The 25763-nt window shown below is 40.9% G+C and overlaps 1 pseudogene; it reads left to right on the top strand.

Annotated features, from left to right (window-relative positions):
* The first annotated feature begins 11829 nt into the window (after positions 1-11829).
* On the top strand, positions 11830-11961 carry LOC120229655 (annotated as a pseudogene).
* Positions 11962-25763: the final 13802 nt, after the last annotated feature.

Genomic DNA, 25763 nt, shown 5'->3' with positions numbered 1-25763 from the left:
GGGAACATGTGTGGAGATGGACCTTGAAGGTATTAGATGGAGGGGGAGGAACACAGCGTTGGATAGGAGAGAAAAGACCTCTCAGGACTGGTGGATCTGGAGTGTAACCAGACACTGATTATACCAGGAGCCCCAAAACACCATTAAGAGCCTCTGGTTAGAGTGAGGAATATGGAAGTCAAGTGATAAAAGGACTTCTGGGGCACTGGGTGGCTTAGTCGGTTAAGCGTCCGACTTTCGCTTAGGTCATGATCTCGCGGTTCATGGGTTCGAGCCCCGCATCAGGCTCTGTGCTGACTGTCAGCTCAGAGCCTGGAACCTGTTTCAGTCTGTGACTCCCTCTCTCTCTCACCCTCCCCTGCTCACGCTGTCTCTCTCTCTCTCCTAGAAATAAATAAAACATTAAAAAATTTTTAAAAGGACTTCTAGCCCAAGCCCATTTCACAATGGTGAAATACATTCAGAGACCTACCCTGTAGTTAAGCCCTCAATTTTTCAGAGTACAGGTTGGTAGATATATCTTTAGCAGATATCAGAATCTTTGCGTTAATTTTTTGACCTAAGGAGTAAGAGACTTTATAGTGAAAGGACCAACTGGAAGCTCTTGATATTACCCAGCCAGCCCACTCCTACATCCAGCCAACAGGGCAAATGAGAAGCAACACTGCATCTAGAAGAAATTGCAGAGATTAGTACCATTATAAAGACTTGGAAGATACAAAAGTATCCATCCCATTATATTCCTATTCATGTCACCCATCTGACCTCTGCAAAAAGCAAATAGGCCCTGACTCATGATAGTGAACTATAATAAACCTACAACTTGTAACCTTAATTGCAGCTGCCATGCTGAATGTGGTATTCTAGCTGTAATGCATTCCCTGGCACTTGAAAGCTGACTATTGATCTGACAAACATGTTCTGCTCAACCCCCATTGCTGAAGAGGATCAAAAACAGTTTACCTGGGGCTCCTGGCTGGCTCAGTTGGAAGAGCATGTGACTCTTGATCTCAGGGTCATGAGTTTGAGCCCTCTGTTGAGTGTAGAGATTACATAAACAAACAAACAAACAAACTTTTAAAAAAAGTTTACCTTTATCTGAAAAGGATGGAAGTCCATATTCACTGTGTTGCCCCAAGTCTAGGTCAACTCTCTTGTTCTGTCACAGAGTGGCCTATAGACTCCTTGATCATCTTCTTATTCCAGAAAACATAGAATAGTCCCTTACTAGTGGTCCTGGTAGATGAGACAAGAAAGGGACTTTAGATGCCCCAAGAAGACTAAGTATTCCAGAGACTAGGAGATAAACCCCCATGAAGATTCAGGGGCTTGCCATGTTAGAAAAGTTTTTAGTGGTTCAGTGGCCTAGGGTATGTACAATATCCCATCTAAGTAAAGGATGAGTTTTTGTATTAGCCTTCCTATCACTGAGAAAGAGCCACGGTGCTTGGTAGATTTTGGAGATGGCCTATCTTGGGCTATAAATGTTGCTCTGGTCCACTTATCTGCTGACTTAGAAGCCTGCCAGTTCTATTTGAGCTCAGAGAAAGGGAAGGTTCTATAGCAGATTCAGTCTGTAGTGTAAGTTACCTTGACACTCGGGCATATGACCCAACAGATCTATGGGACATAAGGATACTATGCAGCACCTTTAAAAAACTCTCTAAGGAGGGGCGCCTGGGTGGCTCAGTCGGCTGAGCGTCCGACTTCGGCTCAGGTCATGGTCTCACGGTTCGTGGGTTCAAGCCCCGCATCGGGCTCTGTGCTGACAGCTCAGAGCCTGGAGCCTGTTTCAGATTCTGTGCCTCCCTCTCTCTCTGATCCTCCCCTGCTCATGCTGTCTCTATCTCTCTCTCAAAAATAAATAAAATATTAAAAAAAAAACTCTCTAAGGAGAGTTACAGGTATCGAGTTTTGGGGCAAGACCATGCCTTCTGTGGCAGAGAACGATTCATCATTTAAAAACAGATTGCTACGAGGTCCTAGTAGAGAGCAACTGCTTGACCATGGGATCATGTTTGGTAGGCTGAATAATGGGCTCCTAAAAGATATTTATGTCTTAATCCCCAGAACCTGTGAATGCTACCTTACATGGCAAAAAAGGAGTTCGCAGATGTGATTAAGTTTGAATCCTGAGTTGGGGGAGATTATTCTAGATTATTCAAGTGGGCCCTAAATACAATCACACATATCCTTATGAGAGGGAAGCAGAAGCAGATCTGACATGCAGAGAAGAAGAAAAGAAGGCAAAGTGACCATAAAGGCAGAAACTGAAGTGATGCATCCACGAAGCCAAGAAATGCTAGTAGGCACCAGAAGCTGGAAGAGGCAGGGAATAGATTCTCCCCTTAAGCCTCCAGAAAGAGCATAGCCCTGTTGTGACCTTGACTTCAGCCCACTAACCTCTCTTCCTTAACTCACATTATGGATTTTGTGGGGAAGGGGATCAGCCCACATAATATACTGACAGAGAAGGAAAAAGCTCAGACCTACTTCAGAGACGGGTTGGTGCAATTTGTTGGTCCTTGCCAAAAATGGACAGCTGCTTCATGGCTTAGGGGTGACTGTAAAAGTTAGTGATTAAGAGAAAATCCTCCCAATGGACAGAGCTACAATCAGTACTCTTGGTTAATCACTTTACAAGGAGAGAAATGTGGCCTGAGGTACATTTCTACATGTTCTCTTGAGCAATGGTAAATGACTTGAAGTGGGTGGTTAGAGACTTGAGCAAAACCATACTGGAAGATTGGACTAAGGAAATCTGGCAAGAAACAGGTAGGTAGACCTGTGGGAATCAGTATGTATGTCAATGTATCCCAAGCTAACGTCCACAAGTGAGTATCTACCATAGAGAAGGTGCTGAAAAACCAGAAGAGAGGATGACCCTGCCTCTGATTATCAGTCAGCTTCTCTCCTCAGCTACCCCAGTGCTAGCACAATGGGCCCATTTGTTGAGTGGCTATAATGGCAAAGATAGAGGCTATACATGGGCTCAACAAGATGGGCTCCCTCTTGCTAAAGTTGATATAGTTGTGGTTTTTGCTAAATGTCTAAAAAGTCAGTAGCAAAAGCCAGACATGATACTATATATAGAAAGCCCTTGGGGTACCTGGATGGCTCAGTCAGTTAAGCATACATCTTCAGCTTAGGTCTTGATCTCACAGTTCATGGGTTCGAGCCCCAAGTTGGGTTCTGCACTGACAGCTCAGAGCCTGGAGTCTGCTTCAGATTCTGTGATTCCCTCTCTCTCTGCCCCTCCCCTACTTGTGTTCTCTCTCTCTCTCTGTCTCTCTCTTTCTCTCTCCCAAAAATAAAGAAACTTAAAAAAAAATCCTTAAAGACTCCACCAAAAAAAACCTGCTAGAACTGATAAATGAATTCATTTAAATCACAGGATACAAAATCAGTGTACAAAAATCTGTTGCATTCCTATACACTATTGTTATAAGAAAATAATCCCATTTGCAATTAAACCAAAAACAATAAAACATCTAGAAATAAACTTACTAAAGAGGTGATAGACCAAGACTCTGAAAACTGGAAAATACCAATGAAAGAAATTAAAGATAATACAAAGAAATAGAAAGACATTCCATCTTCATGGACCGGAAGAATGAATAGTATTAATGTATCTATACTACCCAGAACAATCTACAGATTTAATGCAATTCCTATCAAAATACCAACAACATTTTGCACAGAACTAGAGCAAATAGCCGTAAAATTTGTATGAAACCACAAAAGACTTCAAATAGCCAAACCAATCTTGAGGGGAAAAAAACTGGAGGTATCACAATTCCAGATTTCAAGTTACCTTACAAAGCAGTAGTAATTATAATGGTACAGAACTGGCAAAAAAAATTGACACACAGATCAATAGAACAGAAAACCCAGAAATAACCCCACAATTATATGGTCAATTAATCTTCGACAAAGAAGAATGAACATACAATGACAAAAGGAGCCTCTTCAACAAATGGTGTTGGGAAAACTGGGCAGGCACATGCAAAAGAAGGAAACTGGACTACTTTCTTCACCATACACAAAATAAACTCAAAATGCATTAAAGACCTAAATGTGAGACCTGAAACCATAAAAATCCTTGAAGAGAGCACAGGTAGTAATCTCTCTGACACTGGCTATAGCAACATTTTTCTAGATATATCTCCTTGAGACAAGGGATATAAAAGCAAGAATAAACTCCTGGGACTATAACAAAATCTAAAACTTCTACACAGAGAAGGAAACAATCAACAAAACTAAAAGGCCACCTACAGAATGGGAGAAGATCTTTGCAAATGACATATCCAATAAAGGGTTAGTATCCAAGATATATAAAGAACTTATACAAGTTGGGACACCTGGGTAGCTCCAGGTTGGTTAAGCGTCCAACTCTTGATTTCTGCTCAGGTCATGATCTCATGCTTGTGGGACTGGGCCTAGAATTTGGTTCTGTGCTGACAGGATAGAGCCTGCTTGGGACTTTTCTCTCCCACTCTCTCTGCCCCTCCCCCACTTGCACTCTCTCTCTCAAAATAATAAAAACTTTTTTAAAAATTTTTCTTTAATGTTTATTTTTGAGAAGCAGTGAGAGACAGAGCACAAGGAAGAGAGGGGCAGAGAGAGGCAGACACAGAATCCGGAGTAGGCTCCAGGCTCTGAGCTGTCAGCACAGCTGAACCCACAGACCGTGAGATCATAACCTGAGCCGAAGTTGGATGTTCAACCGACTGAGCCACCCAGGCACCCCATAAAAACTTTTTTAAAAGAACTTATACAACTCAATACCCAAAGCAAATAATCCAATTAAAAAAATGGGCAGAACACATGAACAGACATTTCTCCACAGAAGACATCCAGATGGCCAGCAGACACATGAAAAGATATTCATCATCACTTACCATCAAGGAAATACAAATCGAAACTACAATGAGGTATCACCTCACACCTATTAGAATGGCTAAAGCCAACAACATAAGAAACAATAAGTGTTGACCAGTATGTGGAAAAAAAGGAACCTTCTTGCACTGTTGGCAGGAATGCAAACTTGTGTAGACACTATAGAAAATGGTACAGAGGTTTTTCAAAAACTTAAAAATAGAACTACACTAGGAAGTCAAACTTTCACTCTTCGCAGATGACATGATACTCTACATCGAAAACCCGACAGACTCCACCAGAAGCCTACTAGAACTGATCCAAGAATTCAGCCAAGTTGCAGGGTACAAAATCAACGTACAGAAATCGGTTGCATTTTTATACACCAATAATGAAGCAACAGAAAGAGAAATCAAGAAACTGATCCCATTCACAATTGCACAAAAAACCATAAAATACCTCGGAATAAACCTAACCAAGGATACAAGAGATCTGTATGATGAAAACTATAGAAAACTTATGAAGGAAATTGAAGAAGACACAAAGAAATGGAAAAACATTCCATGCTCATGGATAGGAAGAATAAATATAGTTAAGATGTCATTACTACCTAAAGCACTCTACACATTCAATGCAATTCCAATCAAAATTGCACCAGCATACTTCTCAAAACTAGAACAAACTATCCAAAAATTTGTATGGAACCACAAAAGACCCCGAATAGCCAAAGTAATACTGAAAAATAAAACCAAAACGGGAGGTATCACCATCCCAGACTTCAGCCTCTACTACAAAGCTGTCATCCTCAAGACAGTATGGTATTGGCACAAAAACAGACACATAGACCAATGGAACAGAATTGAGAACTCAGAAGTGGACCCAAAAGTATACAGCCAACTGATCTTTGACAAAGCAGGAAAGAATATCCAATGGAAAAAAGACAGCCTTTTTAACAGATGGTGTTGGGAGAACTGGACAGCAACATGCAGAAGAATGAAACTAGATCATTTTCTCACACCATGCACAAAAATCAACTCAAAATGGATAAAGGACCTGAACGTGAGACAGGAAACTATCAACACCCTAGAGGAGAAAGCAGGAAACAACCTCCTTGACCTCCACCGCAGCAACTTCTTACTTGACACATCCCCAAAAGCAAGGGAATCAAGAGCAAAAATAAACTGTTGGGACCTCATCAAGATTAAAAGCTTCTGCACAGCCAAGGAAACAACCCAGAAAATTAATAGGCAACCAACGGAATGGGAAAAGATAGTTGCAAATGACATATCAGATAAAGGGTTAATATCCAGAATCTATAAGGAACTCACCAAACTACACGCCCGAAAAACAAACAACCCAGTGAAGAAATGGGCAGAAGACATGAACAGACACTTCTCCAAAGAGGACATCCAGATGGCCAACAGACACATGAAACGATGCTCAGCATCCCTCCTCATCAGGGAAATACAAATCAAAACCACACTGAGATACCACCTCACGCCAGTCAGAGTGGCTAAAATGAGCAAATCAGAGAACTCTAGATGCTGGCGAGGATGTGGAGAAACGGGCACCCTCCTACACTGTTGGTGGGAATGTAAACTGGTACAGCCCCTCTGGAAAACAGTGTGGAGGTTCCTCAGGAAACTAACAATAGAACTCCCTTATGACCCAGCAATAGCACTGCTAGGAATTTACCCAAGGGATACAGAAATGCTGAGGCATAGGAGCACATGTACCCCAATGTTCATAGCAGCACTCTCCACAATAGCTAAAACATGGAAAGAGCCTAAGTGTCCATCAACAGATGAATGGATCAAGAAGATGTGGTTTATCTATACCATGGAATACTACATGGCAATGAGAAACAATGAAATCTGGCCATGTGTAGCAACATGGATGGACCTTGAGGGTGTTATGCTGAGCGAAATAAGTCAGGCAGAGAAGGACAAATATCATATGTTTGCACGTATAGGAGGATTAGGAGGAACTTGACGGAGGAACAAGGGGGAGAAGAAGGGCGGAAATGGTGGGGGAAAGGGAGAGAGGCAAACCATGAGAGACTCTTGAATGCTGACAAAAACTGAGGACTGATGGATGTGGGGGGGAGGGGGGGATGGGCATGAAGGAGGGCACTTTGGGGATGAGCACTGAGTGTTATGTAGAAACTAATTTGACAATAAACTATTTGTAAAAAAAAAAAAAAAAAATAGAACTACACTATGACCCAGCAATCACACTACTGGGTATTTACCCAAAAAAATGCAAAAACACTAATTCAAAGGGATACATGTACCCCTATGTTTATTGTAGCATTATTTACAATAGCCAAACTATGGAAGCAGCCCGTGTTCCTCATTAGATGAATAGAGAAAGAAGATGTGGTATAGGGGTGCCGGGGTGGCTCAGTAGGTTATGCATCTGACTTCAGCTCAGGTCATGATCTCATGGTTCACAAGTTTGAGCCCCACATTGGGCTCTGAGGGGCTCTGTGCTGACAGCTGGGAGCCTAGAGCCTGCTTCGTGGATTCTGTGTCTCCCTCTCTCTGTCCCTCCCCCATTCATACTCTGTTTCTCTCTCTCTCTCAAAAATAAATAAAGCATTAAAAAATGTTTTAAAAGATATGGTATATGTATTTACAATAGAATATTATTCAGCCATAAAAAATGAAATCTTGCTATTTGCAATGAGATGGATGGAGCTAGAGAATGCCAAGCAAAATAAATCTATCAGAGAAATACACACACCATATGATCTCATTTGTATGTGGAATTTAAGAAAGATAACAAACAAGTAAAGGAGAAATACAAAGAGAGAGGCAAACCAAGAAACAGACTCTTAACTATAGAGAACAAACTAATGGTTACCAGAAGGGAAACAGGTGGGGCGATGGGAAAAATGGAAGATGAGGATTAAAGAGTACACTTATTATGGACAGAGCTAGAGAGTATTATGCTAAGTGAAATGAGTCAGTCAGAGAAAGATAAATACCATATGATTTTACTCATATGTGGAATCTGAGAAATGAAACAATGAACACAGAGGAGAAAAAAGAGACCAACCAAAAAACAGACTCAACTATAGAGAACAAACTGATGGTTACCAGAGGGGAGGTGGTTGGGGGAATGTGTTAAATAGATTATGGGGATTAAGGAGGGCACTTGTGATGAGCACTGGGTGTCATATGTAAGTGATGAATCACTAAATCCTACACCAGAAACCAATATTACACTGTATGTTCAATAAATGGCATTTGATAAAAACTTGGAAGTAGAAAAAAGATGAAAAAAAAAAAAAAGAACTCCAGTCAATAAAAAGTGTTTGAGATTATTCTGCTTGAATAAGTAAGTAAGTAAGTAAGTGGGGGTGGGGGGGAAGCCCAATTGATTCAGGTTGTGGCTCTGGCACTGTGGATGGTGCTCCTAGGGAACCTGAGTAGAGAGCATATGGGTCTGTCTTGCCTCTAACAACTGCAAGTGCACCTAGTTATTTCAAAATAAAACATTTCATTAAAAAAAAAAAAGCCAGTAGCAATGACCAATCTGAGCTCTCAGCATAATATCATCCTTAAGGAAACCAGTCAGCCTCTTTGTGGCAAGTTAATTACATTGAACCTCTTTGGTCCTGGAAAGAGCAGTGAAATTATGCCCACCCGGATATGATTTTGCTTTCAGTGCTTATACTAGAACTACCATCTGAAAGCTTCCAAGGCTCCTGAGCCCACACAACATTGACTCAGAACAAGGGACCCAATTTTAGCAAAGGAGGTACTGATTATAGGGATCAACTGATCATATTGTATACTTCATCACCTAGAAGGAATGTTACCGGAAGAGCAGAATTTTCTTTTTTTTTTTTAAGATTTTCTTTTTTCTTTAATGTTTATTTATTTTTGAGAGAGAGTGAGAGAGAACAGGCAAAGGAGGGGCAGAGAGAGAGGGAGACAGAGAATCTGAAGCAGGCTCCACGCTGTCAGTGCAAAGCCAGTCTTGGAGCTCGAAAGGGGGCTCAAACCGAGAGATCATGACCTGAGCTGAATTTGGATCCTCAACTGACTAAGCCATCCAGGTGCCTCAGTGGAATTTTCTGTTAAAGCTCAGTTAAAAGGAAGCTCAGGAACAAATCCAGTGTATGATTTGTTGGACACATTTGAACAGGCAATTATAGGAACTATGATGTCAAGGGTAAGGCAATGATAAGGACTGCCAGGATAAAGGTCATAGCTCCCCCAACCACCACCATCAAGTAAGAAGCCAAGACCAGCCAAAGTGCTAACTAAGAGTAAGGAAAATCTAGACTGGATGGTAGAGGAAAGCAATGATGACTATCAGTTACAGCTTTGAAACCAACTGCAATTGTAGGAATTGAGATCTGTTTTACTAATTCTCTTGGATTATCAAGTGGTTACAAAGACTGCAGCCAGCAGCCTCCCTGAAGAGGACTCTATGATCAATTGGACTTAGAGGATGGCATAAGTGGGCCTGAAGGTGCACAGCCAGGGGGTGGGAGTGGGGGACCGACTGTGTCCATCTCATCTCTTAATCTAAAAATGGCTACTTTCATGCAGCTGCAACTTCGAAGTACCTGACCACATGCCTCTCATTTCCAGCCTCAGTGTAGTGCCACAAGGGATAAATGTGTGAGTTCATTTAACACTCATTTACATGACACCTAAATGTTCCCTAGGGCCACTCCTGACCAATGAGAGATAGACACTGACAGATAACTATTTCCCTCTTTCTTCCCTGAGCAAGATGGTCCTTAAATGCATTTCACAGAGCTTCTCAGGTCTCCCATATTTGAGTAACCAGTTGCACTTAATGGTCAAGTCAACGTCTTATCCTTATATTTGCTGTTTCATTCTCTTTTTCCTTTGCTCCCGTTTCCTGGAATAACCATATCAAATCAAACTTCTCACATATAAGCCTATGTCTTAAGCTCTGCTTTCAGGAGAATCTAGGCTAAGACAAACGCTTTAAGGCTTTAATCAGAATTGGGAGGCTATTTAACAATGTTATCATTCATAAAATGTCATATATGTTTTCTTCCAATGAAATCACCTCACCTGGTGATAATCAGCAGTTCTTCTGCTCTTAGAATAGCTTGCTTTCAGGGCACCTGGGTGGTTCAGTCAGTTAAGCATCCAACCTTAGCTCAGGTCATGATCTCATGGCTTGTGAGTTCAAGCCCCACGTCGAGCTCTATGCTGACAGCTTGGAGTCTGCTTCAGAATCTGTATTGCCCTCTCTCTGTCCCTCCCCTTTCATGTTCTCTCTCTCTCTCTCTCTCTCTCTCTCTCTCTCTCAAAAATAAACATTAAAATAATAACAGTAAAAGTTTTAAAATTTTTTAAATAGAATAATAGTTTCCTTTTATCTTTCTCCCAGTTGATATCCAGGGTCTATATAATGTTAATATTGGTATGATCTTCTGACGTGGATAAGGGGAAGGATCCAAACATTAAGATACTCAATGAAGGGGCGCCTGGGTGGCTTAGTCGGTTAAGTGTCCGACTTCGCTTAGGTCATGATCTCGCGGTTCGTGGGTTCGGGCCCCGCGTCGGGCTCTGTGCTGACTGCCAGCTCAGAGCCTGGAGCCTGTTTCAGTCTGTGACTCCCTCTCTCTCTCACCCTCCCCTGCTCACGCTGTCTCTCTCTCTCTCCTAGAAATAAATAAAACATTTAAAAAAAAAAAGATACTCAATGAAGTCTGGTTCTTCTGGGCTTACACTCAGAGTTCTACAAAGCATGGAGCACTCATGAAGACAAGTTTGGAAGAGACCCCATGGCAAACACTTCCAAGTCAAGGACAAAGCTCTGGGGCTAATATGGAAAGAGGTTTTTTTGGTTTTGGGGGGTTTTTTCCCTTATATAATTCTTCTTCAGAATATCAAATTGAGAGCTGCAAGAAAAAAAGTAGTGTTAGTGCTTAGGAATGCAGATACTAACATCTGATGGACTGGTGTGAATCCCAGCTCCATCCACAGCTATGGATACCTAAGCAAGTTTCTTTTCTTTTCTTTTTTTTAATATTTTATTTTTAAACAATCTCTACACCCAATATAGGGCTCAAACTTATAACCCTGAGATCAAGGGTTGCACACTCTACCAACTGAGCCAGGCAGGCGCCCCACGTGAGCAAGTTTCTTAACCTGTCCAATGCTGTACTCATAACATTTACATAAATATCTTTGTCTCACATTTAGCTTGATGTTTAGCATAGGTAAATGCATGCTAATAATAGGATAATTGTCTTTAATCGTGTCCTAGTCACATGGAGCCGGGCACCAATCAAATATTCTAAGATTCTGTGGGTTATACCTTTTTTGCCTTCTTTTAAGTTACCCCACAACACCTAAAGGCAAAGATAACTGAAATAAGGGTCCTGGCAGTAACAACAAAATACATTATAGAAAAAAATCCATTGGATATCCTTTAACACTCAAAAATATAAGTTGCTGGCACAGTGGCTTAGTGACATCAGTGAACTAGAAATAAATGAAAACTGATCATTTAGCTCTCACAAACTCTTGCCTCTGAGGACTCATGACAGGTAGCTCAAGTTGTAAGGTCCCAAACAATGAAGAGGCAGTGATGACCAAAGCCTTACCAAGTATATGACATGGGGTCCTTAATCCCTTCAGAAATCCTACAGAAAGTTTCAAGAAATTCCAGAGACAATAAACCTGGTTAAGGAAGCAGGTGTGTACAGATGCATGCAGGATGTATTTGTGCACATGCAACACATGCACACCTGCTTGAGGGCTGGGAATAGGAAAGGATGGATGGGATTTAATACATAAAGCTGGTGAGGGATAAAAAGCAGCTCATTCATCATCCAACTTGCTAAGGCATTAGAGGAGGATGAGGAATGTGCAGGTAGGGAAACCTGGCATCGCTGAATAAGAACCACGGGCTAGAACAATTCTAGGCTGGCCTTCTGCTTTGAAATCACTTCTTGTGCAGTGGCAGTATCATAGCCAATGAAGTTTATCCAAGGCAAGCTTATGGCTAATTGAAAACTTTTCCCAGTATCCCCCACCCCCACCCCAGCCCCGCTGCAATAACTTGAAAGCACTTCTTAGCCAGGCAGGTGAGTTTTAATAATAAGCTACCCAGCAGGCCAGCCAGGTCCCCAGTGTGAAGCTTCAGATATCAGGTGGGGATTAGAACAAAGTGTGGTTGATGGAACACAAAGGAATAATTAGAAGCCACCTCCTCATCTTGCAGCCAAGGTACAGAGAGGAAAAGACACCTGCCCATGGATACACAGCAAGTTAGAGGCAACCCCAAAACTACAGTTAGGGCTTAGACCCTGAGTCAGCCTCTTTCTTTTGCACTGTAAAGGTCCTGGGAACCATCAGATCAAATTAACATCAACCTCTTTGTTCTTTTATTCCATTTTTTCAGTCAATCATTCTCATCAATTGTCAATTCATTTACTCAAGAATGTTACTAAGGCCCCTGTGCAGGGAGCTGGGATAACCAAAATGAACCAAATAAGACCTGATTCAGACCATGGGAAAAACACTCACAAACACACAGTTAGGGAAAGGGATGTGGAAATTACTATCCTAACTGCTAGCTCCAGAATTTCTTTTTGGACAGGACTTGACTTTGTTTGGGAAAACACTTTGAAAAGCTCTTGGGTAGAAGGAGAGGCCATGAGGAGAAAGTGCCCTAGAACTGCTCTACGTGAGAAAAGCTCTGGAAGCCCTTTGTTGCTTCTGAGAGTAAGGGAAGATCAGAGAAACTGGGGGACTGATACTGTATCAGGAAAGGGAAGAGGGGGGAACACCCCATGGCCAGGTAACCAAAGAGGACTAAAGAGGGTCAGGGTGATTCCCAGGGACTTTAAAAGATTTGCTATGTGAACCCCTCCCCCCCACGCCGGCAGCTCTTCAGTAAAGCCCTCTGCTTTCATAAGTACTGTTGTGTGAGCAAATTTTGCCTGGAAACCACTGAAGGAGCAAAATTCTTCAGCTGGATTACAAGGTGAAAATACAGGCCAGAGGTGAGGAAGTAGGAAGTCCAGGAGAAAAGAGGTGATGTGAAAATGTAAGTCTGAGAATCTACAGAAGGATGAGAGAGGGCTTCGGCTCATAAAGCTGTCAAATTGGGAGGAAATGTTTAGGCAAGGTCAATTTTACCTAGATTTTAAGAATCTTGGAGGCCATAGCTGCCATTGGGGCTACAATTACAAAAGCTACTGGTACATTCTCTAAAAGAAGCCTGCCCAAAGTGCTCTGGAAAAATTTCAGACTATTTGAGATGGGTCATGAAGGAGTTGTGGGAATTTGTCAGACTAGAAGAAAGGGCATTTTGGAAAGCAGAATGACCTATGCAGAGATACAGATGTATGAAGAGTGCAGTGCATCCAGAAAAGAGTGAGAAGTTCCATGTGGCTAGGATAGGTTTAGTGGAGGACATCGGATGAAGCGAAGCTGAAGCAGCCAGCAGGGACCACCACAGGAAGGTCGGGATGACAGCTTCAACTTTTACCTACAGATAGGAAGACCCACACTGTAGAAGATGGCTCTGTAGGTGATGCACCACCAGGCCTGGGATTTGGTTATTCCCTCCTTTGTGCACCTTTACACCTTGCACACACCTCTAGTTGCTACAATCATCACACGGTACCAGCAATTGACCATGTGTTGTGTGCTTTGGGAGATCTTGAGCTCCAGAAAGGTGAGAAACACTTAGATGTCAGGATAGACAGTCCTGAATGCAAATTCTACCTCCTCAACTTACTGAGTGGCCCTGGGCAAGTTATTTAACAGCCATGAGCCTAAGTTTCCTCACCTGCAAAGTAGAGATCATCATAGTACTTATCTCAAAGGATGGCAGTGAAGATAAAAAGAACAGAAATGCTTAGCATGATGCCAGCATACATTAGTCCTTAAGCAAGGCAACTCTTATTCTGATTCACCCTTGAAATGCATAGCCTAACATATGGTCTGCATACTTTAGGCAGAAACATAACATGAGAGGGCAACCGCTGATAAGGAAGATGAACTAGACATGATAAATGAAGGGCCCTCCCACAAGAGTCTGGGGATTTTTTTTTCATCTAGATATAATCATGTTCCCAATATCCTAAGAACATGGCTGAGGCATCTATGGTAGTTTTAAAACAGGTCAACAAATTCTTTGATATTCTTCCCTTCAAGAGGGCGAGTCTAACTGCCCTCTGAGGGTGGGCTGGATTTAGCAGGTAGGTTCTAACAAACCAGAAGCGACAATGTACACCTTCAGAGACTGGGTCACAGGAGGCATTATGACTTGCTCTTACTGGTTCATGAATCACTCCTCTAAAAGCAGCTAGTTGCTGTGTCCTGAGGACACTCACACAGCCTAAAGGAAGGTCCACATGGGGAGGAACTAAGGCCTGCTGACCGTGGAAGTGTATCATCCAGCTCCAGTCAAGCCTTCACTCGACCACAGCCCCAGTGGCGTCCTGACTACAACCTCACAAGAGACCCTAAGCCAGAACCACCCAGCAGATCCACTCTTGAATTCCTAACCACAGAAGCAATGAGATAATAAATGTTTCTTGTGTTGAGCCACCAAGTTTTGAGGTAATTGGTCATGTAGCAATAGGGAACTAATACAATACCCAAATGTAATACTGCTCATTTTTATTTTTAAACTTAGAATTTGATTCTTTCTTTCTGATTTTAATGACCCTTCAAGTGACATAATGTACAATCATCCTGAGGTATAAAAACATATAATTTATTAATCATTATCTTTGTTTTGAGTTCCAAAAAATACGAGAATTAAAAACAAAAACAAGAGGTCAGCTGGAAAGACGGTAGAGTAGGAAGACCTTAAGCCCACCTCAACGTACAGATACAATGAGGTAACACCCATATCAGTGTAAATAACCCAGAAAATGACCCAAAGCCTGAAGAACGAACTCCACAACTAAAAGCAAATAAGAGGCCACAATGAAAAAGGTAGGAAGGGCAAAGACACAATCTGGGAGTGAACAGACCATGACTTTCAGCAGTGGGGAGGGGGCCCCTCACCTCTCACACCTCAGAGCCCATAAACAGGGAGGAGGAAACTCAGTAACATTTGCCTTTGAAAATAAGAGGAGGACTGGGGCACCTGGGTGGCTCAGTCGGTTGAGCGTCCAGCTTCAGCTCAGGTCATGATCTCACGGTTCGTGGGTTCGAGCCCCACGTCGGGCTCTGTGCTGACAGCTAGCTCAGAGCCTGGAGCCTGTTTCAGATTCTGTATCTCCCTCTCTCTCTGACCCTCCCCTGCTCATGCTGCCTCTCTCTCTCTCTCTCTCTCTCTCAAAAATAAATAATAAATTTTAAAAAAATTTAAAAAAATTAAAAAGAAATTAAGAGGGGGACTGAGTTCTTAAAATCAGTAGCACTTAAAGCCTGGAATTTAAAAAATCAGCTCTGAACATGGATGGACCTTGAGGGTGTTATGCTGAGCGAAATAAGTCAGGCAGAGAAGGACAAATATCATATGTTTGCACGTGTAGGAGGATTAGGAGGAACTTGACGGAGGAACAAGGGGGAGAAGAAGGGGGGAAACGGTGGGGGAAAGGGAGAGTGGCAAACCATGAGAGACTCTTGAATGCTGACAAAAACTGAGGACTGATGGATGTGGGGGGGAAGGGGGGATGGGCATGGAGGAGGACACGTGGGGATGAGCACTGAGTGTTATGTGGAAACTAATTTGACAATAAACTATTTGTAAAATAAATAAATAAATAAATAAATAAAAAATAAAATATCAAACACTGGAAAAATTAAAAATAAAAAATAAAAATAAATAAAAAATCAGCTCTGGGAGAGCTGGGAAGGCATTAGGAAGCAGAGTTCCCTCCCTTAAAGAGACAGCACTAGAAACAGCAGATACAATAGAACAAGCAAGTTGGAAAATGCCAGGGGCAGATGGGAGGGAGAGTGATTTGTTCATCTCAAAGCATAGTCCAGAGGGTCAAGAATCACTGGGAGACCCCTCCAGAATTAAAGGAGCTGGCAGGTGCCATTCCCCCCTCCCACCTCCCCAGCATAAACTGCCACCTGTAGGAACCAGAGGTGCCCACGCTCCTTACCAAGACCTGCCCCCCACCCCCAATCCCAGGCTTCACTAGATCTGCCTTTCCCAGGCACATGAGTCTAAGTCTTGGTGCTGTGGCCCTCTCTCCCTCAGAAGACCAGTGCAAATCCTAACAACACCACATCTCCTGACCCACGTGTTTTGCAGGACCTCAGTTCTGGTGGCAGCAGGAATACATCTCCTTTTGCAAGCAGATCACTGCACACTTTGCTGCCCACAACAGGCAAAGAGAGCCTCTGCAGACAACTGGACTGAAGGAAAAAGAGACCAAGACAACAGCAGAGCACATGCAAAACACAGAGGAGACACTTCCTGAAATGTCAGGCACTAGGGTACAGGGGGACACAGGGACACTGTACTGCAGGGCACTACAGGACCTCTTCTTCATAAGGCTGTTATCGTTAACAGCAAGAGAAGTAGCTGACTTTACTAACACACAGAAACACACACAGACACTCACACAAAATGAGGAGACAGAGACATACATGTCAAATGAAAGAACAGGACCAAACCACAGCAATAGACCTAAGCAAGATAAATATAATATGCCTGATAAAGAATTTAAAGTAATGTTCATAAAGATACTCACTGGACTTGAGAAAAGATGGGGGACATCAGTGAGACAGAAACAAAAAAAGAATCAATCAGAGATCAAGAACACAATAAATGAAATTAAAAATATAGTTGATGGAAAAAATAGCAGGTTTGATGGAGCAGAGGAATAAATTGAGCTGGAAGACAGAGTAATGGCAAGTAATCAAGCTCAGCAAAGGAGAGAAAAGGAAATTATGCAAATTGAGAATAGTCTGCGGGAACTCAGGGACTCCATCAAGTCTAATAACATCTGCATTTTGTAGACCAAAGTAGTGACATGATATAGTCAAAGTGCTAAAAGAGAAAAATCTGCAGCCAAAAATACTTTATTCAACAAGGCCAGAATAGAAGGAGAAATAAAGAGTTTCTCAGACAAACAAAACTAAAGGCGTTCATGACCACTAACCCAGCCCTACAAGAAATATTAAAGGGGAATCTTTGAGTGAAAAAGAAAGAATATAAGTGAAAGTATGAAAAGTAAAAAACACAAAACCAGTAAAAATGAATTTTTCTGGAAAAAATCAGTCAAGGAATTCATACAATAAAATGATATAAAATATGACACCATATACCTAAACATGAGAAAGAGAGGAGTAAAGAATGTGTTTAAACTTAAGCTTCCATCAACCTAATATAGATGGCTATATGCAGAAGATGTTATATACAAACCTCATGGTAACCACAAATCAAAAATCAGTAATAGATATACAAGTAATAAAGAGAAAGAAACCTAAATACATCACTAAAGAAAGCAAACAAACCATGGAAGAGAGCAAGAGAAGAAAGGATCAAAGAAAATCTATAGACACAACTACAAAACACATAACAATGGAAATAAATATGTATCCATCAATAATTACCTTGAATGTAAATGGACTAAATGCTCCAATAAAAAAGCATTAGGATGACAGGGTGGATTTAAAAAAACAAAAAAAAAACAAGACTCATTTATATGCTGTGTACAAGAGACTCACTTTAGACCAAAAGACACCTGCAAATTAAAAGTGAGGACATGAAGAAACATTTATCATGCAAATGATGCTCAACGAAAACTGAAGCAACAATATTCATATCAGATAAAATGGACTTTAAATATTTTTAAGTTTATTTGTTTTGTGTATGTGTGTGTATGAGAGAGAGAGCATGCAGTGAGCAAGGGAGGGGCAGAGAGAGAAAATCCCAAGCAGACTCTACACCCAGCACAGAGCCCCATGTGGGCTCAATTTCACAGTTGTGACACGTCACAACTGTGAGCTTATGACCTGAACCGAAACCAAGAGTCAGATGCCTAACTGACTAAGCCACTTAGGCACCCCAAAATAAACTTTAAAACAAAGACTGTAACAAGAGACAAAGAAGGACACAATATATAATAAAGGGGACAATCCAACAAGATGATATAACAATTGCAAATATTTATGCAACCAACATGGGAGCACCCAAATATATAAGACAGTTAATAACAAACATAAAAGAAATAATCAACAGTAGTAACATAATAGTAGGAGACTTTAATACCTCACTTACATTGAGGGACAGATCATCCAAACAGAAAATCAATGAGGAAACAGTGGCTTTGAGTGACACACTGAATCAGATGGATTTAACAGATACATTCAGAACATTCCACCCTAAAACAGAATACATATTCTTTTCAAGTGCACATGGAACATTTTCCAGAATAGATCACAGACCACAAAACAAGTCTCAAAATCGAAGTCATACATTGCATTTTTTTTACCACAGTACTATGAAACTAGATGTCAACCACAAGAAAAAATCTGAAAAAGAAAAAATCTGGAAAGAGCACAAATGTATGGAGGTTAAATAACATGCTATTAAATAATGAATGGGTCAACCAAGAAATCTAAGAAGAAGTCAAAATTACATGGAAACAAATGAAAATGAAAACACAACAGTACAAAATTTGGGGGCTATAGCAAAAATAGTTCTAAGAGGGAAGTTTATATCAGTACAAGCCTACCTAAAACAAAACAAGAAAAATCTCAAGTAAACAACCTAACCTTATACCTAAAGGAGATAAAAAGAGAACAAACAAAACCCAAATCAGCAGATGGAAGGAAATAATAACAATCAGATCAGAAATAGAGGATTACGAACCAACAACAATAACAACAACAGCAACAAAAAAAAACCCACACAGTTGAAAAGATCAATGAAACCAGGAGCTAGTTCTTTGAAAAGATCAACAAAATTGATAAACTTCTATCAAGACTCATTTTAAAATCAGAGAGAGAGATAGGACCCAAATAAACAAAATTACTAATGAAAGAGGAGAAATAGCAACCAACATCACAGAAATACAAACAATTATAACAAGATATTATGAAAACCTATATGCCAACAAATTGGACAACTTACAAGAAATGAATAAACTCCTAGATATGTATCATCTACCAAAACCAGACCATCACCAGGAATGAAATTGAATCAGTAAAAAAAAAAAAAAAAAAACTCCCAAAAAACAAAAATCCAGGACAAGAGAGCTTCACAGGTGGATTCTACCAAACATTTAAAGAAGAACTAATACCAAAAAAAGGGGAGGGGGCAATAATACCCATTCTTCTTAAACTATTCAAAAAATACAAGAGGAAGGGAAACTTCCAAATTCATTCTATGAGGCCAGTATCACCCTGACACCAACACCAGATAAAGACATCACCAAAAAAAAAAAAAAAAACTGCAAACCAATGATTCTAATTAATATAGATGAAAAATCCTCAGCAAAAACATTTGCAAACTGAATCCAACAATATATTTCAAAAAATCAAACACCACGTTCAAACAGGATTTATTCCCAGAATGCAAGATTAGTTTAATATTTGCAAAACAATTAATGTGATATGTCACATCAATAAGAGAAAAGATAAAAACCATATGATCATCTCAATAGATGCAGAAAAAGCATTTGACAAAGTGCATCTATTCATGATAAAAACCCCTCTGCAAAGTAGGTCTAGAGGGAGCATATCTCAACATAATAAAGATCTTATATGAAAAATGTACAATCAACATCATATTCAATGGTGGAAAACTGAGGGCTTTTCCCCTCTAAGGTAGGAACACAACAAGGGTGTCTACTTTCACCACTTTTTTCCCCTTTTTTTAAGTTTATTTATTTATTTTGAGAGGGAGGGGAGGGGCATAGTGAAAGAAAGAGAAAAAATCCCAAGCAGGCCCTGAGCTTGAGCGCAAAGCCCAACATGGGATTAGATCCCATTACCATGAGATCATGATCTAAGCTTAAATAAAGAGTCAGATGCTCAACCAATTGAGCCACCTAGTTGCCCTCACTTTCACCACTTTTATTTAACATAGCACTGGAAGTCATAGCCACATCAATTAGACAATAGAAAGAAATAAAAGTGCATCCAAACTGGTAAGGAAGAAGTAAAACTCTCACTTCACTGTTTGCAGATGACATGATACTATAGATAGAAAACCCTAAAGATTCCATCAAAAAACTACTAGAACTGATGAATTAATTCATTAAAGTCACAGGATACAAAATCAATGTACAGAAATCTGTTGCATTCCTATACACTATTATTATAAGAAAAGAATCCCATTTACTGACAATTGCACCAAAAACAATAAAACATCTAGAAATAAACTTATTAAAGAGGTGAAAGACCAGGACTCTGAAAACTAAAAAACACTGATGAAAGAAATTCAAGATGACGCAAAGAAATAGAAAACCATTCCATGCTCATGAATTGGAAGAACAGATATTATTAAAATGTCTATACTACCCAGAGCAATCTACAGATTTAATGCAATCCCTATCAAAATACCAACAGCATTTTGCACATAACTAGAACAAACAATCCTAAAATTTGCATAGAACCACAAAAGACCTGAAATAGCCAAATCAATCTTGAGAAAGAAAAACAAAACGAGAGGAATCACAATTCCAGATTTCAAGTTACATTACAAAGCAGTAGTAATTAAACTAGTATGGAGTTGGCATAAAAATAGACACACAAATCAATAGAATAGAACAGGAAACCCAGAAATAACCCCCAATTATATGGTCAATTAATCTTCGACAAAGGAGGAATGAATATACAATGGCAAAAAGAGTCTCTTCAACAAACGGTGTTGGGAAAACTGGGCAGCCACATGCAAAAGAAGGAAAATGGATCACTTTCTTCACCATACACAAAAATAAACTCAAAATGTATTAAAGGCCTAAATGTGAAGCCTGAAACCATAAAAGTCCTTGAAGAGAGCATAGGGAGCAATCTCTCTAACATCAGCTATCACAACATTTTTCTAAATAGGTCTCCTGAGGCAAGGGAAATAAAAGCAAAACTAAACTATTGACTATATCAAAGTAAAAAGTTTCTGCACAGTAAAGGAAACAATCAACAAAACTAAAGGCAAACTAAAGAATGGGAGAAGATGTTTGTAAACAACATATCCAATAAAGGGTTAGTATTCAAGACATATAAAGAACTGATACAACTCAGTACCCAAAAAAACAAATAACCCAATTTTTAAAATGGGCAATAGACATGAACAGACATTTTTCTAAAGAAGACATACAGATGGCCAGCAGACACATGTATAGATGCTTAACACTATTCATCACCAGAGAATTGCAAATCAAAACTACAGTGAGATATCACTTCTTCACACCTGTCAGAATGGCTAAAATCAACAACACAAGAAACAATAAGTGTTGACCAGGATGTGGAGCAAAAGGAACCCTCATGCACAGTTGGTGGGATGCAAACTGGTGCACCTACTATGGAATACATACATACTGCTGTATGGAGGTTCCTCAAAAAGTTAAAAATAGAACTCTCTACAATCCAGCAATCACACTACCAGTTTTTACCTAAAAAATACAAAAACACTAATTAATTCAAAGGGATACACGCATCCCTATTTTTATTGCAGCATTATTTACAATAGCCAAACTATGGAAGCAGCCCAAGTATCCAGTGATAGATATATGGATAAAGAAGAAGTGGTATATACATAATGGAATGTTATTCAGCCATAATAAAGAATGAAATTTTGCCATTTGCAACAATATGGCTAGAGAGTATAATTCTGAACAAAATAAATTAGTCAGAGGAAGACAAATACCATATGACCTCATTCAGATGTGGACTTTAAGAAACAAAATTGAGTGGAGGCACCTGGGTGGCTCAGTCAGTTAAGCGATGGACTTCAGCTCAGGTCATGATCTCATGGTTCATGGGTTCAAGCCCCATATTGGTCTCTCTGCTGTCAGCTCAGAGGCTACTTCAGATCCTCTGTGTCCCTCTCTCTCTGCCCCTCCCCTGCATGTGCTCTCTTTCTCCCTGAAAGAAAGAAAGAAAGAAAGAAAGAAAGAAAGAAAGAAAGAAAGAAAGAAAGAAAGAAGCAAGCAAAGGGAAAAAGAGAGAGAAGAGAGAGAGAAACCATGAAATAGACTCTTAACTATAGAGAACAAACTTATGGTTACCAGGGGGAGATAGGTTGGGGATGGGGAATAAAGAGTACACTTACTGGGGTGTCTGGATGGCTCCATTAATTGGGCGTTCCACTCTTGATTCAGCTCAGGTCATGATCCTAGGGTCATGGGATTGAGTCCTGCATTGGGCTCCGTACTGAGCATGGAGCCTTCTTAAGATTCTCTATCTCCCTCTGCACCTCTCCCCTGCTTGCAAGCTCTCTCTAAAATAAAAAATAAAAAAAACTTTTTCTAATTTAAAAAAGAGTATACTTATCATGATGAAAATAGATAAAATATTTTAAAAATAAAAAATAAAAATAAGTCTCTAGGCACTCAGAATCCACAGAGCTGCTATGGTTTGTGGAATAATCAAAATCTGAGCACCTTCTAAGAAGCTTGTTACAGTGGCCGGGAGAATTTTCAGACACCAACAATGCACCAGAACTGAGAGCATAATGAATTAACTGTTTAGAAAAGAGAGGCCAGATCATGTGGTTTATCAAAACCTTCTTCATCAAGTTGTGTACTGTTCTACCTGCTCAGGTTTTCCAGCCTGAAGACCCTTAGGAAACTGAGATTGGCCCTTTTCAGCAATTTCTCCCCATGCCCCAGGTCTATTCATTCTGGGTGGTATACCATAGGTAAAAAGGAGGGACTCAGGGGTAGGAGAAACTCAAGCTAGAATCCTGTTTAAGACACTCACACCATTCAACAAATACTAAGCACATAGATTGTGCCAGCTGCTGCTGCTACCATGGTGAGTAAAACCAGACAAGTTCCCTGCCCCCATGGAGTGAATTCCTAGTAGGGGAATTAAGTAATCATGCAAATAAATGTAAAACTGCACTCAGCTGACTGGTGCACAGGGTAAGACAGGACAAGTCCAGGGAAGACTTTTCTGGGGAAATGGTGTTTGATCTGAGAGCTAATGGATTGATAGTTAAGTAGCCTAAAAGGATGTTAAAAACGAGACAGCAGGCCCAAAATGGAGTCACTTATGTGAAGCCCCACACTGCCAAACCAGCACTCATTAGTGTCAGCTCTCCCAGAAATAGAATCTGAAACTAGTAAATCAGCAATTGCCTAATCAGCACTAGGTAGGTAATTTGCCTACTAGACCCTTGCCATTTCCTAAAGGAAAGTAACCTAGCAATGACCAACCTGCTTTTTTGCCTAGTACAACCTCTTGTTGCTGCTCCCACCTGCCTCTGAAAGTCTTTCATTTTGTACAGCTCTCCAGAGCTCTTTCCAATCTGCAAGATTGGATGCTGCTTGATTCATGAATCACTGTATAAGAGCTATATAATTTACTGAGTTGAGGGGCACCTGGGTGGCTCAGTTAGTTATGCGTTCAATTTCATATCAGGGCATGATCTCACAGTTCATGAGTTCAAGCCCCACACTGGGGCTTACAGCGTGGAGCCCACTTCAGATCCTCTGTCTCCCTCTCTCTCTGCCTCTCCCCTGCTCACGCACATGCATGCTTTTGCTCGCTCGCTCTCTCTATTTCCTTTACTGAGTTGAATTTTGTTTTTTAATAGGGCGAAGGAAGAATATTCCAGATGAAGGAACAGAATGCATTAAGGCATGATGACAGGAGAGAATGTGTGTTCTCCTGTGCCACAGCCTGAAAGCAGACCAGTGACATAGAGTGAAGAAAGTTTCAGAGGGGATGCATGTGAGAGAGATGAAGCTCAAAAGACAGGACAATAGCAATTAGCAGTTAGAAATAGGCAATAGCAGTTAGAAATACTTCCATGGAATGAGCAGACAAACTGACCAACAGTGGCTTAAACACATAAGAGTGGTGTGTACATGTATGTGTGGGCACATTTCCTCAGATAAAAAGTTTCCTGAGACAATAAAAAGATTGTAAGAATTCGAGAAGTAAGAGGGATTTGTGTGGCAGTTCAGTGACGCCAGGGCCAACATGAAGCTCTTTTTCCTCACAACTGAATCCAGCTCCATGCTTCATGATCAAGTCCAAGACAGGAAGAATTGCAAAAAGGGACAAAATTCAAGACAACAGTCCCTTTCCCAAACCACTCTCCTCCCCCAGCAGACATAACTGGCTCACATAAGTGGCCTGATGGGAAAGCTGGAAGATCAACTGTTTAGCTTTTGTATGCTCTTTAGAAAAAAAGTGGAAAAGGGAGATTGGGAATAGATGTCAAGTTAGTCAACTCGCAGTGAGTTTACTGGTACAGGGCGAGGGAGGTGAATGATTGGATGGTTGATATCGTTCTGACTGGAAAATATCGCAACATAATGAGCTCAGTTTGGGGAATATTGAGCTTGAGGTATATGGTAAAGTGAATCCCTGAAACCTGTGAATATTACTGCATATGGCAAAAGGGACTCTGCAGAAATGATTACATTAAGTACTGAGACAGGGAGAGTATCTGGGATTATCCAGGTGGGCCCGAGATGTAATCACATGTATCCTTACAAGAGGGAAGCACAGGGAGATTTGACCCCAGAAAAGCACTACATGTGACAATAGAAAGAAGAGGTTACAGATGTGAGGAAGGGGCCAAGGAATTCAAGCAACTTCTAGAAGCTAAAAGAAAACAGATTCTCCCCTCAGAGCCTCCAGAAGGAATCAATGACACCTTGACTTTAGCCTATTGAGATTGATTTTAGACTTCTGACCTCCAGAACTGTAGGAGAATAAATCTGTGCTGTTTTAGGCTTATGCTTTAAGTTTGCGGTAATTTCTTACATCAAGAATAGGAAACTAATGCAAGTTGCCTTTAAAACATCAAAGAGAGCTCAGTTAGGCAGTTGGATATAAGGGTCTGGAGGTGAACGAAGAGGGCTAGGCTTGAGGTCTACATTCGAGGTCATATTCCGGTGGGTAGCATTTAAAGATGTAGGAGGGCATAAGCTCCTATGAGGAGAGTGACACTGTCACCTACATGCTGTGCATCTGCCAGCAAGGTACTTAACTTCTCTGAAACATTTTTTTTAACATTTATTTTTGAAAGAGAGAGAGACTGAGCGTGAGCTGGGAAGGGGTAGAGAGAGAGAGAGAGAGGGAAACACAGAATCCGAAGCAGGCTCCAGGCTCTAAGCTGTCAACACAGAACCCTATGCTGCACTCGAACCCACAAATGGCGCTGGAACCCACGAATCGTGAGATCCTGACCTGAGCCGAAGTCAGATGCTTTACCAACTGAGCAAGCCAGATGCCCATCTGAAACATTATTATTGAGCCTTCATATTATCCTGGCACCATACAGAGCTATTTGCGTGCACTCTCATTCAATACTCTCAGCCACTTTATGAGGTAGACACCATTTTTATCTATTTACAGAACAGAAAACCGAGGTTTAGAGAGATTAGTCGTGTGTCCAAGATCAGACAGTACATGGTGTAGTGAGACTAACTCCATTCCTCGTGCCCTGGTCCTTCTGGCCCATGCACCAGCAGCACTGGCACGATCTAGGAGCGTGTTAGGCCTACTGAATCAGAATCCGGATCTTCACAAGATCCCCCAGTTATTTATACATTATGTGACAAGCACTAGACTCTAGCCTGCCTCCAGAATGGGTTCCGCTCTGGCAGGTGCTGCACCGAGAGCCTAGCTCCAAGTTCTAGAAGCACAGACCTTTTTCACCCCTGTATCTTTGCTCACACCATTCTCCACCTGGAGCTAACACTTCGGGTCAGGTGCCTGGATTAGGCACCTCCAGTACTCGCAGGTGCTTTAGTCTACAGTAACTCTCGGGTT

This window comes from Hyaena hyaena, unplaced genomic scaffold (genome assembly GCF_003009895.1).
Source record: "Hyaena hyaena isolate Hyena2069 unplaced genomic scaffold, ASM300989v1 scaffold_34, whole genome shotgun sequence".
In the NCBI taxonomy this organism is placed as follows: domain Eukaryota; kingdom Metazoa; phylum Chordata; class Mammalia; order Carnivora; family Hyaenidae; genus Hyaena; species Hyaena hyaena.
Note: the sequence above shows the minus strand (reverse complement) of the source record. Positions and strands in the feature narration are given on the sequence as shown.